This window comes from Thunnus albacares, chromosome 22, assembly GCF_914725855.1.
Source record: "Thunnus albacares chromosome 22, fThuAlb1.1, whole genome shotgun sequence".
Classification (NCBI taxonomy): domain Eukaryota; kingdom Metazoa; phylum Chordata; class Actinopteri; order Scombriformes; family Scombridae; genus Thunnus; species Thunnus albacares.
The window spans coordinates 22,992,473-22,998,787 of NC_058127.1; the positions used below are offsets into that span (position 1 = coordinate 22,992,473).

The following is a 6,315-nucleotide window of genomic DNA, read 5'->3' on the forward strand; positions in this document are numbered from 1 at the left end:
ATGGTGCTCTGAGGCCCACCTGTGGGCCGCAGCCCACTGGTTGAGAATGGCTGGTTCAGTAGACCTTATAAAAAAGTGCAACATGATGCAGGTCAACAGTACACCCGGTAAAGTACAATGTCTACAGCAAACTCATGTATTTCTTATCAGTATAAATCTGTACAGTATTGCTCAGATATGTCCTGTCCTTATTTTAATATTGTACAAGTAAAAAGCTGCCATTATACACATAGTGACTATAAGGAATACATTATTTCCACTATACTGTGCTAATAACTACAAAATATGATCAAAATGTCGAGAAAGAACAATACAAACTCCAGAGGGAAATTCCTGGCTCTGCTGTGTTCCCCAGCCAGCTGCTAACTAGCTAGTTGTTGGTCTGCTGTTTGGTGCAGGTACATAGAGTGAATTTATCAGAGCTTTTCAACTGAAAACCAAAGTCTGCTGCTTTGTGACTGAACCAAAACAGTGATAAGTTGTGGGCTGTGAAACCAAAACAATGAGCTGAAAGATGCTAAAATGCTCAAAAGAACTGAGGGCATCTGTGGGGTCGGGTGATAATTCTCTGTGGGTTCATCATCACCAGCAAGATCTTTCACATTACACAAAATATAAAGAATAATGATTATTGTTGCTTTAAGTGTTTTCTTTGATACTTCTGATATACTGTAGCTGTGGAAAATTTGGGAGCATCAAATCTTGCAAAATATCTAAAAAATATACTATATGAAAGAAAGGGAATCTGTCACTGCAGGGCAGAAGAGAAGAAAACTCTCTTTCTCTCTTTTTAAATTTCTTTAAGCTTCACAGTGAGGGCAGAGAGGGGAGGACATACTTCAATTGTGGCTATTTTTTATCTAGATTTTTTAATCTAATTTTTATTTCACTCCATTTTATTATTGTTATAGTTTTTAAATCTAGTTTATTTTATTGCGTTTTCAAAAGTCTTATTTCTCGTGTACATTACTCTCAGATTGTTTCACTGTTTACCATCTACATTTCAGTCAGTTATTTAACCTGTGTGAAAGGTTCTATACAATTGTATCAATAATGACTGATTGATGAAATAGAACCTATAGCTGCCTTTGACTCTTCTAGAGAGAAGGGAACACTAGTCATGGTTTTATACATTACAAAAATTCTCAGAGAAACCTCAAATGAAGATGATACCTTGCACCTATTGTCTTGTGAGTGTGTGTGGGTGCTTAAGAGATGAGTTTCAGTATTCAAAGGTGAATCGCTTTGAAAGGATGAAGCTTCTACTGAGCAGTTTGCTACTCGCCTCTCTACTTGCCTTCTCATCTTGGAGTAAGTAAAAACGTAATAATTATGCAACTTCAACCTTCAAATCACCTCTGTTTAAAGCTGCATACATTGATGGTTTTTCATATTAACCGTGAATCATTACATATGATCAAAACCAGAGTTACAGTCACAGTGTCTAAAGATTTTTCAAATCAAATTTTCAGGGTGTGATAATGGACTGGAGGTTTTCTTTGAAACCTCACATAACTTATTTAAGCACTTCAAATGTACTGTTCACTCATCTTATCATACTGAAGTTATTGTGTGGATAATATAACTCTACAGATAAGAATCAAATAAAGAATTATAAATAATGTGGATATAAGTAAACATACCAAAAGACTTCTCATTGCAATAAAAATGAAAGATTGAAGTGAATTAAAAATGACTTGTTTGCTAGCTTATGTATAGACATACAAACAGATTATTGAGAATGTTCACAGGTTATTTGAGTCTAGATGGGGTGATGATTATAGAAGCAAACTTCATTTCAAAGGTCAGTATGAACGTATGACGCTAAAGCAGATTTGTATTTATTTACAGAGTAAAACTGTGTAATTATCTGGGTAGTGAATTAAAATGTTGTTCAGCTATTTTCACTTTAAGAATATATACAGTATATATACAACATACTGTATAACTGATATGAACTTAATTTAACTTAATTTTTGCGCTTGTCATATATTTCATACACTTCATTCCTTTGTCCATATTTGCTTTGTACAGTCAATATTTCATTTCAAGTTTTATATTTCAAGACTATAACTATTCCATTCTGTGCATGCAATTTTAAATTAATTACTTTTAATAACTATGTTGTGTTTGTGGGAAAAAATGCCAAGACACATCCTTTGTATGCTTGCATACTAAAATCAAAATTATTTAATAAATAATTTTGGTTTAATTTTCAGAAACTTTCAGGGATTGTGTTTTTATTTTTTGTTTGTTTGTTTTTTTGCTTTCCACACAATTTCTAGCAAAATGTTATTGAAATGTAATATCAGGAGTTTTTTGTTTGTTTTTTTGAGATGAGGGTGTTCACATAACACTTTTGGAACTGGAAGACATTGGTTTACTTTGTTACAATTTCCTGCCTATATTTCTGTGAAATGTTGCAGAGTGATTGGAAACATAAATAATGAATCAATCAAATGACCATGTGTAATGTCTGTGGCCTTTATAATGATAAAGCCACAAAGAAATAATCAGCCAACCCTGCAGCTCTACGGGGCTTTTTAAGCCTTTGTTGCTTTTATCAACCTTGTTTCTCAACTGTGCACCAGCTCCCACCTTTACTGAAATGATGCAGTATGAACTAACCTGTATCACTCTGTCTCCCACAGGTGTTTCTTCAACAGGAACACTTGTTGCGACCCAGACTCCTGATGTCTCTGTCATGGAGGGGGAGACGGTAAACATCACCTGCTGCTGGACGGGGACGTTTGAAAGAGTGAAAGTTAACTGGCTGAAAAATCAAACAAAAATTAAGAATAAAAATGGCATCATCTCAACAAAAACATTTCAAGGATCTCTGCAGAAGGAGGCCTGCAAATGTTCAACCTTGACCATTTCAAGTATCACAAGAAAGGATTCAGGGATATACTTCTGCAAGGTGTCTGTAGAGATACCATTTTTCACTGAGGCTAAAGGAAAAGGTACTGTCATCACAGTTAAAAACAGAGAGAGAACAGATGAGAACACACATGACGACGCAAAAGACAACACAGCTGGTGGTAAGTGATTAAACATCCAACATACAAAGTGTTGCAGTGACAATGACTAGTTGAAAATCAACATGTATCACCTTTGATGAGTATGTGATGTTGAGGATAAAAAGCAGCAGGTAGCTGACACTGTATAAATCTGCACTGCACTGCTGACATGTGTCTCTGTGCTTTCACTCTGACGTTTTGGCCAAGTAGTTGTCCACACAGCAGATATCAAAGCTACTATAATTCTTCAAATCTTATTAATGAAACAATCATTTCCAAATAACCACCAGCACACTTATAATAAGGCTTGAATTTAGTGATTGAGACCATGACTTAGTGTGTAAATTGAGGCTTTTTGAATGGGAGTCAGTTGGAGCATCTAGTGGTTGTCAGTGGTATTGCACTTTATGGTACTTCCACATTGGCTTCAGCCTTAAGTTGTTGTATTTGCTGCTTGTTGTTGACACAAGCCCTAAACACTGATCCCTCATGGAAGTTGATATCGCCTCCCTAGTTAGCATAAGTGTGAGTATATGAGCCTAAAAGTGCAAAATATGAGCTATGAGGAATGGATGAGTGACACTGCAGCAGATTGGAACATTAGAACTGAGTTCATTCCTCTAATGTGGCCGTAGACTTTTAGTCTTGTTTCCATTTAAAGGCAGAAATGGATGTCAGATGTTTGGTTAAAGTATTACTGGTATTAATAGCAGCTTATGTGTAACTCAGCACTTGCCTTTGTTTTGTGACTTTCAGGTTCTCAGAGGGAGGAAGTGTTAGTTCATGTCCTGCGATGTCTGCCCATCCTCGCCCTTGTTGCAACCTTCTTCTACCTCAACAGTTCAGGGACCAAAACACAGCAACACACACCAGGTACAATGTAACTTTCGCTATAATGATCAGGACTATGCAGTAGCAGCATACATGTTACAGTGTGTTGAGATTGGTGAAGCTGATCCATAAATGTGTTCATGTTTCAGCCACTCTGGAAAATACACCTGTTTCAGCCCACAGAAGAGAGGAAGATGAAGAGGAAGGAAATGAGACAGAAATAGTTGTAGAGAGAAGATGAAAAGGATGGTGTCATCTAATGATTACGTCGTCTTGATTAAGATACATTTCCAAAAATGTAGAAAATTTTATTAGTGCTTCTGTCATCTTGAGTACTGTCACTCTTTGCTTTCTGGCAGCAGTAAAAATTCTGTTCTGTGTTTACAGCTCGTCAAAATGTGTCTGTCAACGTGTTAACTTGTGGTTTTGCACACCTCTGCAATAACTTGTGAGAAACATAAAAATAAAGGTAATTCTTGGTATGTGTTGTTTTGCGTGTGTAAGTTCAGTCAGTGTAAGGGACTTAGCTGCAGAGAGATGAGTATCAGTAATCAGTGGTGAACCGGTGTGAAAGAATGAAGTTTCCTTTGAGTAGCTTTCTTCTCGTCACTCTCTGTGAACTCACATCTTGGAGTAAGTACCAACACAGATCATTTTAGCCTTTCCTTTCAAATCACTTCTGTATTTTTGTTGATTTTAACATGTCATGGGATCCCTGCTATCCATATTGTATCACTTTGTCTCTTCACAGGTGTTTCATCAACAGGCACACTTGTTGTGACCCAGAGTCCTGATGTCTCTGTCATGGATTGGGAGACGGTAAACATCACCTGCTGCTGGACAGAGACGTTTGAAAGAGTTGAAAGAGTGGGAGTTAACTGGCTGAAAAATCAAACAGAAATTAAGAATAAAAATGGCATCATCTCAAAAGATCAATCTCAAGGATCTCTGCAGAAGGAGGCCTGTAACTGTTCAACCTTGACCATTTCAAGTATCATAAGAAAGGATGCAGGCATATATTTCTGCAAGGTGTCATGTAACTCTCAGAAAGAAAGAGAATCAGCATATTTCCCAAAATGTCAAATTATTCTTGTAATGGAGGAAATGTCCAGTTGGTGGAGCAGCAAACGCTGGTTTGCTACGTAAAAGAGCTTTTACATTTTCTGAAGCTTGACAACAATTTGGAGACCAAATGAATTTGTCCTTCAACAGATCCGCTGAAGCAACACAGATATACATTCAAATGGAGAGGCTGATGTTTGACATGTCACTGATTTTGATCGAGGCTTTCAACCACACTGACCCCGTGTGCCACACTGGGACTTTATCTATTAAATCAGGTTGTTACTGATGTGTTCCTCACCTGTTGTTCCATTGCTCTTCTCATGTGACTCTGAGAAAGACAGAAAACAAGTGTAGTGTAGAAAAAATTGAAACATGTAAAGGTTGTCTTTAATTCATCAGGAAGACCCCTCCAATGATTGGTTCAGAGCATCCAGACCAAAATCCTTTTAGTAAGATTTATAACAGTATATAAACCATGTCTTCATGTATTTTAGTAAAGGGTCAAAAGTTTTTCACCTCATAACAACCAATCAGGCCTGCAGATGTAAATGTTAGTCTGTCATTAATAAAATTTTCCTCCAAAACAATAATCCATCCACTTAGGTCCAAACCTGCGGCCCATCTATGAAAACTGCAGTCTACTGCAGTAATGGGAAACATCCAGGTGTGTATACAGTAGTACTCATCATGGATGTTGGTATGTATGCAAACACATTGCTTTTTCTCTGCACAACTCTGATTCTCTCCCTGACTTGTTTTGTCCTGCTGCGCCCTCAGGAGGTGGAGCACTGCTACAACATCCAGAGGGAGCTTTACCAAACATGCTCCACAAGATCAGGTAACAATGCAGGTTAGTGGTGAAAAATGTACAAAAAAATAACACCTGACATCTCTCATTAGCATTGTAACACTGAAGTGCAAAGACTTCAGGTAAAGTTGTTTAGTGCAACTTATTTTGGTAATATTTTGTTTTACAGGTCACTGCATTTATTCTAATTTCCTGGAAATATTCATAATAATTTGCAGATATGTAACTGTTACATTTTAGGAGATTTTGCAAAACATGTTGGTGCAATTATACAAATTATAAGAAAGATGGAAAAAAGTTGGTTCATATGTGGATTTATACAGTATGTTGTGGTAGAGACACGCTTCAGACTCCCCTAGTTTGTACTAACTGTGTCACTCCAAACAATCCTCATGTCACTCTCACCTGCCCACATTCACCATCCTCAACACTCATCAACAGCCTTCTGTTAGATGATGACTTCAGTTGCTGACTATTTACTGCTTGGAGCACATGCAGCTTTTATGGAGGAGAGTTCAGCTTTGACGAGATAAATGACCATTATTATTATTATTATTAATATTATTGTTATTATTATTATTATTATTATTA

The 6,315-nt window shown here is 36.8% G+C and overlaps 2 long non-coding RNA genes across 2 annotated transcripts; one reads left to right on the forward strand and one right to left on the reverse strand.

Annotated features, from left to right (window-relative positions):
- Positions 1–2,808: 2,808 nt before the first annotated feature.
- Positions 2,809–4,393, forward strand: LOC122973904. The gene is made up of 3 exons (XR_006400157.1): positions 2,809–3,041; positions 3,777–3,893; positions 4,001–4,393. It is a non-coding gene; the product is annotated as an uncharacterized LOC122973904 (long non-coding RNA).
- A 63-nt stretch (positions 4,394–4,456) lies between these two features.
- Positions 4,457–5,524, reverse strand: LOC122973909. The gene is made up of 3 exons (XR_006400163.1): positions 5,433–5,524; positions 5,215–5,244; positions 4,457–4,684 (listed from the first exon to the last, which is right to left on the reverse strand). It is a non-coding gene; the product is annotated as an uncharacterized LOC122973909 (long non-coding RNA).
- Positions 5,525–6,315: the final 791 nt, after the last annotated feature.